The sequence below is a fragment of the Sinohyriopsis cumingii genome, chromosome 3 (genome assembly GCF_028554795.1).
Source record: "Sinohyriopsis cumingii isolate HCF-2022 chromosome 3, ASM2855479v2, whole genome shotgun sequence".
NCBI lineage: Eukaryota > Metazoa > Mollusca > Bivalvia > Unionida > Unionidae > Sinohyriopsis > Sinohyriopsis cumingii.
Window position 1 is genome coordinate 46141935 of NC_142963.1, and position 10838 is coordinate 46152772.

The following is a 10838-nucleotide window of genomic DNA, read 5'->3' on the forward strand; positions in this document are numbered from 1 at the left end:
GAGCTCTAGCAGGCTCTTTATGTATTTTTTTTTGTCCATGTACTACATTTTCTTGATCAATAGATGGAGAGATAACATGTCTACTCTCCTTGTATGCTGATAGTTCATGATTTCCATGATTTTCTTTCATTTGCAAGTCTACGTTTCTATCACTTCCTTTGTTAGACTGATTGAATAAAAGTTTGTGTCTTGTACAAATTGTGTCTAACTTTCCCTCAATACAGTTAATCTTTTTCATGATCACATCTAGATGTTGATGTACATGAGAAGATAATTCTTTAATCTCATTTTCCCGGGTTGCCATTGATGACATCTGGAAATACATTCCTCTATTATCATTGATTAGTTTTTCTTCCTTTAATTTCAGTTGTTCTATATGAGAGTTCGCCTCTTTGAGTTTCTTCGTAGTTTCCACTAAGTCTGACTTTAAGTTTAGGATCTCATTTTCTGTCCGTGTGATAATATCACCCAACTGGTTTTCCAATCTGGAGAATTTTTCTTCAAACTTATCATTCATTATCGCTATCTGCGCAAATATTGTGCTCATTCTATCAGCATCTTCATCAGTTCTTTGTAAGGCGCTATCATTGACCGGAGCTTTCGGACTTTGTGATATACAATCACTGCGAATTGAGTTTATACGCTGGGATGATCTTGTTTCAGAATTATGTTTCAATGCCCATTTAGATATACATGCTTTCATGTCACTGTAATTATTTTCTCCTTCAATGAAATGGAATATAATATAAATATCTTCCGATAACTTATCCTCCACAGGAGCACTATTTGTTCGAGGTAAACGTTCTACTAATCGACCATCAGGACAATCATATCTCTTCCTTTTTGCTAGATCAAAGAGAGCTTGCCTAGAATCCCTGAGACCTTTGACATCAAGTGTTGATTTCAATCTTTTTTTGAAGGCACTTCTATTAAGAGTTCCAAATTTGGTTTTGATTTGCATGTATATGCCTTCATTAATTTCGTCTACATCTGAATCTTGTTCTGCTTGCGATGTCTGTGAGACAAATAGAGCATCATCATTGGTATCATCTTTGGTATCAGCATCAGTGACATTTTCAATGTTTCTCAGATTTCCCTTCGGTTTCCCCATATCATCCATCTCTGATAAGTTTAAATCCGGCCTTGAATTGGTGTTGTCCTCATTTTCATTATCTAACATGTCTTGAGCAACATCAAAACTATTTTGAGACTTTCTCTCAATGTCCACATCATCTATAATATCCTGCTGAGAGAGCATTTTTGTTCTTTTCTAATGAAAATCTCCCAAAACATTCAAGTATTTATTTATTTATTTATTTTGTTTTTATTTATTGTTGGTAGTATATTTTCATTTCAGCCATATTGTCAACTTTTATCTAACTTTCTCATGCAATATAGATTCTGAAAGAGCTCACACTCTTTAGATGAACATGAGTTAGCAGTTATCAAGAGAGCCTATACCAAGTCATGTGTTTAGCCCAGATTAGCTCTTACTTGCACTCACTAAATCCATTAAGGCTTAAACAAACCAAATATAGAACTGAACAATAAGTGAGCTATAAGTGAGTTATAATTGTCCGTACTCCTGGTACTCCTGGTACAAATGGGTTCAATGAATATATGACTAAGAAATATTAAAAACACAAAATTAATACTTGAAAGAAAACTTCCAAAAATAGTAATTACACCACAATACAACTGATCACTTCAAGAATATATCCACAACATGTATCAATGAATACAATCACATTTTACCATCCAATTTGATGAAAAACTGGGAGCTCCAAAACACATGACTTGAACCCATGACGGTCCAAACTACTCCTAATATGTATGATAGTATTATTTATGTTAAATATTTTATCTACCTATCTATTATCAAGCATTCTCCAATATAATCCAGGGATAGGACTTTCCGTTCTGTCTGGTTCATATCAAGATTTCTCTATAATTAATCCTATATATATTAATTTCTTTCTTAACAATGCGGAATGACTGTGTAGATAGGTAGTCATTCCATTTTTTCGGCAACACACACGTACATATAACACCGAATCAGTTGCATCACTTGTTGTGTGCTTAGTCGCGATGGAATATGGATTACGGGCCCTGGGGTTTAAACACCGAGGCAATGCAATGGGTACCGTTTACCCACATACATTGGTTCGAATCTCCGTAAAAAAATTCTCTAACGTGGATGATAGTATTATTTGTATTAAATATTAAATCTGCCTACTCTTACCAAGCTTTCTCCAATAGAATCCAGGAATAACACTTTCCGTTCTGTTTGGTGTACATTAATAATTCTCTCTCTCTCTCTCTCTCTCTCTCTCTGTTTGCTATAGGTGCCAGTTTATAATTTCTTGCATATACCATGCATTTTAAATCCAGTTGGTTTGTGCACACAGCTAAGTGTTTAATTCCGTTTGCCTAGCGAGTAAGTTTTTGTGTACCCCATGCCCATACATTCGACTTTCATCCAGGGCCGTGCAGATCGATTACGGGCCCTGGGGTAAGAAACACACAAGCCTCTCTGAGTTCTTTTCCAAACAAAACATTTCTTTTATAAAATTAAAAAGTGTTGCTCGGCCCGGTCCCCTGGGATATATCACAGGTTGACCCCCACCCCTTCTTGTCGGCCCTGCCTTCATCAATCTATTTTTGATTGTGGTTTAGGACACCAGTGCTAGGTCATAAGAGCCTTTACAAAATGGACATATATTTATTCCTGCTTGGAACGAAGTACAACTACGTCAGCTATCATCTTTGTTATACATTTCTTTCATCTAATCATGTATCCCATCCTGTATCTTGGGATGCGCGCTATATGCTATCTAAAGAAGATATTTTTCATCTGTAACAAACAATAAACTTTGCAATACCCTGCATCTTTTCAGATGTATGTTACTAAAGTAAATTGTATGAGCAATACAAATAATAGCAGGGACGGTGCTAAACTAATTTCAAAGTTATCGAGTTAAAATTTAGACACGTGTTAGATTCGTGCATTGCGTTGCATCCCGCATGAAAGTCTGTCTCATCGTGCTTGTGTGTGTGTGTGTGTGTGTGTGTGTGTGCGCGCGCGCGCGCGCAAATGGGGCGGGGCGCTGCGCGACGCCGTATACGTCTCGTCCTGTGTATGGTGCCGTGCGCTCTGTATAGTACGTATTTTTAAGGGGCGAGGTAAGTACCGTCAGTGCCGAGCACCACGTAGTCGTGGCGTGGATGCTTCCTCACGAGTGTGCGATGTATGATGTGCACCTAGCGATACGGTATACTGCATTCACTCCCCTAGTGTGGTGGCTTATCGAGTGCTTGTATGCAAGCCTCGTGCGGTGTGTTGTGCCCCATCGTGTGCACATGTGTGCCAGATGCAGTGCATTAAACTTAGTTTATAATCCTCCACAGATAAAACTAGTGTATAAACTAAGTTTATTCAATTATCTTATTAAAGTTTTATTTAAATTACATTGTTGTTTGTAAAATATAAAAATGCTTCCACCTGGTTGATGTAAAAGGAAAATTGTTGCAATGGAAACTCAAAGAAACAAAACTGACCAGAACGTGCCACATGGAGCATTTCCTGAACATTTGATAACTTTAAATGCAATAGGTTGGGAGAAGATATATAAACGACGTTTCTCTCCCATCGAGACCAAGAAAAACCTTTCTTTTTTATCATGTAATTATTTCCTTATTTCTTTGATTAACATTGATTTCTTTGATTAACATTTGACCAGGGTTTTTTTTTGGGGGGGGGGGGGGGTTGAGTAGGGGGAGAGGTGAAAATATATTCTCTACCTTGTTGCTCTGGAGGCTGAATAATTGTTATGGAAGCATGAAACACAAGACATTACCAAAAGTCTGATAGAAAAGTCTGACCAAATGCAACTATTTCTTACGATGTCAAACTATCTGGTTGTTATGGCAGCTAAGATTATATCATTTCCTAAGTTCTTGTAGGACAAATGATTGTTGTTGTTGTTGTGGGGTTTAACGCCATTTTTCAGCACACGATAGGCTATACATGGCGGCCAGTATTATTGGTGGAGGAAGAACCCGGGAAAACCCCGGAAAGAACCACCGACCCACGAGAAGCTCCTGGCAAGTTTTCTCACATACCCACATTGTCCGAATCCGAGACTGGAACCCACGCAGACAAAGGTGAGAGGGCAGTGATCCATAACGGAGAGCGCTTTAGACCACTCGGCCACTCGGGGCCCCGTAGGACAAATGATAAATGAATAACGTATGGTACTTACTGTGTTTATCATCTCTTACTTTCTTTGAAGTTCACAGCAAATGGAGTACCAAGATTCATAGACTATTTGAAACTGTACATGCGGAGAGTTGTTTGGTACCAAACGTTGTGTATCACTGAACTTAAAGAAAGTTATTCAAAGAAGGAAATCTTTGGAAAAACAGCATGTCTGCATGTTTTACTCATTATGCATTATTAACCATATACTAATAAAGCCTTGTGTAAGCAAATTCCACAACTATGGAGGCTACGATTCACCTACTCATAACACCCGCAATTTCACATCAGTATATTATGGGTTGATGTGAAAAGCCTATACAATACACAATAATCGTCTACGACTTTGATCTTGGGGGTGGCACCAACATAACGAGATGGGATACGCCCATAAGGCGTAGACTTACAAGAGAGCCACACAGTACAGTATATGCCCACCTCGTGACATTTCCGCTACCAGTGACCTTGACTGTTAATCTAGAAGCCGGCCAGCTGCATGATAAATTTGTGAAGCTTGGTAACATTTCATCAGAAATATCGGATATGGTTAAAATTTGACATCCTGGTTAAGGAAACAAATCACTGACTTATCCCTTGTTTTCGACTTTTAAATCGTGAGTGGATTGTATGACTACACAATTTGTGAGACATTGTCAGGTAAAATATATAAAAGGCTGACGTTTTATATAAAAAAATATCTTCATTAGTTCTGAGCTACACTGTAACCTGAACAATGACCCTGACCTTGAAACTTGGATCAGAAACATGTGTTCTATGATATGACCATTGGTCATGTATGAATATACAAAGTTTGATCTCTTTATTACTATCCTTGAGAATTTCTGAGCTAGAACCGTGAAATACAAAGCAATAATGTTGGTAATCGATCTTAACCTTGATGATAATGGAATGAAAATTCAATGACACGTTTAGAAGTTGTGATTTTAGCCTTTAGATTTGCAAGTCTAATATAAAAAGTTGAGTAAGCTTCACATGCGAATTTGATATTGCAGATAGGACTGTGCTATAGATACCCATGATATACACTCCCAGCCAATGATTTTACAGGATATTTAAAATGTTTTATTCCATTATTCGTAACAACTGAACAGCTTCTGGGTGACATTTGGACACACAAACAATTATATTGTCCTGAAACATGGCCTTACAAATAGGTCAGTCAAAGAGCTAAAAGATAACATCAAGTCTTTATGTGTGAGAACTCTGAAAGTGAAAATTTGACACTCGTATCTTACATATATGTAAATGCTGACCAATATTCATACCATTGGTCCTGTTAGTTTCATAGTTACATCCAGCACACTAAAAGTAAATGTAACCATGACATTTGACCTTGATAGTCAAGAAGAGGCAGCATCACACCGTAAAATTCTTAAATGCAAATTTACAAATTATCATCCAGCCAAAAGGTTGGTGTAGGGGAAAATAGGGGCAACATCCCCTAAGGGTCACTTCAGTGGCAATACCAGAACATGTAACCCCCCAAAAACTCGTAAAATATGTTAAAACCCTGACCTTGACTATTGCACAAAACACTTTAAAAATATCATCCCCACCCCCTGGTCATACCCCAAGGGTCATAAAAAGGTTTAAAACCATTGTACACAACTAAAGACATCCCTTACTCATATCCGAATGTTTCAAGTCTATCTTCATCAGTGCAGGAAATATAATAAATGACCAATGGGTCACAGACAGACATAGTTACACAATTCGCACCTTTTTAAAATGCATAGGAATAAAAAAAAATCAATTGTCTATACTTATTCAAACATTATGTCTGATCATGATAGTTATGAAGAGATTTCAAAAACTATCATTATTTAGAGAAAACTATTTGATTGGTTGACAAAGTACACTTTCAATTAAATATCTTATTCATGACATGCGAAAAAAAAAATAACATATTTACACATATATGACCCCAACATTATAATTAATAATTGCTCATGAACTATACTGACAAGACTTCTATTTTAATAATCAATACTAATTATAATTCTATCGCAAATATAAAAAAAGAAACTTGAGCTAAAATATTATTTTCAAACTACTCTACTAATATGATATCCCTACAGCATTTGATTTTTTTTTCTAAAATAAATATAGTTTTTTCCCCCCATTCAGTTGTATAAAGAATGGTTGTGAATTATGCATAGTCATGCGAATGGCCAAGTTCATTGTGTAAGCGTGCGCGCGCGCGCGTGCGTGTGTGTGTGTGTGTGTGTGAAGCCGTCAATATGATGTATATGGTTTTATCATATGTTAGTCCCTAAACGTATTTAGAGTCCAAAGCACAACGAAGTTGGGTTGAAGGAACTTTTATTTCTTCCCGGTATATGACAATTATTTAAACAAAACTGAAATTTGACGAGTATTACGACACTGGGACAGCAACATTCTTTTACATGAAACATTCATGAAAAGCTTAATTTCCATCCTTTACGACTGTATGTTCTTAATAAAAAATAATAGAAAAGTGAGGAAAAAAATAGTTAGTCAAATTCAATAAATAATTTATTTGTTGAGCATTAAAAGAGAATAAAACGGGAATAGTTTAAAAAGAAACTACATTACTGTGAATCACATCCTAGAGTTCTAAATGTTCTACCACAAATCCTAAAGTATTGAGTATTCTGAGTGAATTCCAGTGGTGCTCAGAATGAATTAAGATATTAATAGCGTGATGTACCAATACCCTGGAAAAGTGTTGATGTGCGAAGTCTTGATGTATCATACTGATATAATCCAGTGAATAAGTTAAATTTTAAAAAAATCATCTGAAATTAAATCTGATCACAACTGAATTTAAGGACAGGTAAAATTAATATCTTTTTACCTCTCACTTTTTAATCAAGAACCAAGACACAATAACAGAACCAGGATGATGGTCATTTTTCCATCGTATTCTTAAAAAAAATCCCTTCATAATCATCCAAGATCAAAAGGCCGCATAAACATATTTACCTACAAGTGATAATAATCTTAATTTACAATCTACAATCATAGACAAAGAATAACTATGCAATACGTTGTTTGCACAAAACATTAGGTTGACCCAAACTCTTAACCTTCGTTATGAATAAGGTCAATCGCACAATACAAATTAAATAGACATAACACCTCTTTCAAAGAACACATATTTAATTGTATTTTGAGACAGAAACAAGACTAATTCGTTGAATACATTCACTGTAGGTAATGTAACGTTCTCATAAAGGTAAACATTTATGCAGAATGCGTCATCATAACAATTACACATCAAGTTCACATGGAGTTTAAACAGACATAAGTTGTTTTGTTTTTTTTTTTTAATTCTGATATACGGGAGTAACTGTCAGGACCGTACTTGAATGGTTCTGTGAAACAGGAATTTTAAAAGTTCTTTGTGCAACGTGATACTCGGAAAAGAAATATAAACATTAATAAATAAGGAATATAAAAGCAGAGATGGTTTTGGTTAATCAAATGGGCCGCCTTAAGTTTGAAATATCCCAGTTGAGTCTTAGTAAATCTTGGTTGCCAGAAGTCATTCCATTTATACCATTAACACCTGTTACTAGATTTGAACAGTGCTTTTATTTTTTCCCCTTATCAGATGTTATTATTCATGCAAAGGATTGGCACTCTTGCATATACTCTAAAGGATGTAACTTCCAAAGTTACTGAAATTTACAGAAATATTCAGAGCTTATCTAAGACGGTGAACAGACATATTAACATCGACAATTTTTAAAAAAGACGGAATTGCAGTACATAATAAGCATTAGCTCGTTGGAACTATTTTACTGCAAACAAATATTTTTATAGCCAGAAAAGTACATTTCTTTTCTAGAGCTGTATACCCCTCCAACATTTATAATTTCTATTATAATCAATACAGGGAAATCATTTTATACGAAAATAATCTACACTCTTCAATAACATTCAGGTTAAAATACCCAAACGTAATGGCTGGCCAATACACGCTTAAGATAAGCCCCTCTCACAATTTCGGTTGAAAATTTAAATTCAGTGATGTCCACAGTAAATGAAGACTTAGATATTTCTCTAGGCTTGGTGACTTACAACTACACAAGGAATGGCCTGATAGAAGTTAATGTGTCAAACGTGACTGCCAGGACATGTAGTATTCCGCCTAGAGTTATTTTGTGTGAGTTGCAACCAGTATCTGTGGCTGATATCTCAGCAGATGTGGTTGGAAGGGAGCGAGTAGATGACCTCCGTCAGATGGACATTACTTCGGATAAAGTGTCCAAAGATGAGCAGCAAAAAGGAATAGATCTTATAAAGAAATTCGAAGACATCTTTTCCAGAAGTGAAACAGATTTGGGATTTACGGCAGCTGTAAGGCATCGCATCAATCTGATCGACGAAACACTTTTTAATCAGAGATGCCGTCGGATACCCCCTTCCATGTACGGTGATGGTGAAAGATCACCTTCACCAGTTACTTGCTAGCGGTGTGATTCCTTGGGCCAGCAGTGTTACTTTAGCGAGGAAGAAGGATGGAAAACTTCGCTTGTGCGTTGATTTTCGGCAGTTGGATAAGATGACAATCAAGGATTCCTATGCCTTGCCCAGGATAGAAGATATCTTGGACTGTTTGGCTGGATCTAAATATTTTACAGTGCTGGATATGAAGTAGGGGTATCATCAAATTGAATTAGATGAATCTCATAAGGAGAAGACAGCCTTTACAGTGGGTCCACTAGGTTTCTACGAGTTTGAGAGACTACCCATGGGGCTTTGCAATGCACCAGCTACGTATCAGAGATTGATGGAAGAGTGCCTCGGAGATATGCTTTTGACCATCTGCGTGATCTATTTAGATGATATCATCATTTTTGGTAAAACCTATGAAGAACATTTAACAAGTATGGAAAAGGTCCTAACAAGGCGTAGGGAGTGTGGTTTGAAGTTGTCCACAAAGAAGTGCAAGTTTGTGAAGAACTTCTCAAAGATAGCTAGACCATTATCAGAATTAATGCCAAGTAATCGCAATAAAGCGGGTAAGCGTCAGAAGAAAATTCAACACATATCATGGAAGTGGGGACCAGAGCAGGAGAAAGCGTTTCAACAGCTGAAGGATGATATTTCTTCACCACCTATTCTAGGCTACGTTGACACTGGGCAACCTTTCGAGCAGCACACAGATGCCAGTCAACACGGCCTTGGTGCGGTTCTGTATCAGATTCAAGATGGTATTAAGCGAGTAATCAGCTTTGCCAGCAGAGGGTTAACAAAACGTGAGCGAAATTATTCAGCACATCGACTGGAATTCCTAGCATTAAAATGGGCAATGACTGAGAAATTCAATGATTAGCTTTATGGACAGTACTTTACTGTGTACACTGACAACAATCCGCTCACGTGTATTCTTACATCAGCCAAACTTGATGCTACTGTGCATCCATGGTTTGTTGCTCTAGCCACTTACATCTTTGACATCATTTACAAGGCCGGTTCGAGGAATTCGGACTCGGATGGTCTATCTCGGTTGCCATGTATAGAGAGCAGGAGCATCACCAAGGATATGAAGACTATTACCAGAGAGACCTTGCACACTCTCCGTAATTTAGCTAGTGCCCAACCATTTGTTGAAAGTCTTTGTCTGTCTGCAGACGTTGTTGACGACATTGACTCTGGTTCTGGAATTGCCGCAATGACAGATATAGATTGGAGAGTTGCTCAGTCCAAGGATCATGTTATAAGGGACTAGGTAAAGGATGTACGAGATAAAGGAAAGCCTAATCGACAGTCCCTACTTACTGGAAGAAATCATTTAGTATTATTTCGGACTATTGACAATTTATGCTTGCGAAGAGGTGTGCTATACCGGAGGACAAGTGCAGATGATCATGATCAACTACAGCTGGTACTTCCCAAGTCTCACCGTGAGGAGGCTATGCACTACTTACATGATGATTGCGGTCATTTAGGCCGAGACAATACGCTTTCTCTCCTAAGGGATAGATTATATTGCCCATTTATGAATAAAGACGTGGAAGTATAGATCCAAAAATGCCGTCGTTGCATGCTTAGAAAATCGTCAACGAATGTTCGAGCACCACTCGTCAACATAGTGACCACACAGCCATTGGAACTCGCTTGCATCGATTTCTGACTCGTGAGACGTCCAAAGGAGGCTACCAAAATATACTGGTTATTACAGATCACTTTAACAGGTATGCACAGGCCATTCCGACAAGAAACCAGACAGCCAGGACTACAGCTGAGGCTCTGTTTAATAGTTGTATAGTGCATTATGGTATGCCCCAGCGTTTACATTCAGACCAGGGTGCAAACTTTGAAAGTAAGATTGTCAAGGAATTATGTCAAATTACTGGAACAAAGAAGTCTCGCACAACACCCTATCATCCAATGCGCAATGGTATGAGTGAGCGATGGAACAGGACACTGCTAGATATCTTGGGAACTCTCAACCCAGATCAGAAACGTGATTGGAAGAGCTATCTAGGACCATTGGTTCATGCATATAATTGTTCGCGCCATGAGTCTACAGGCTAAACTCCATTCTTTCTGATGTTTGGAAGAG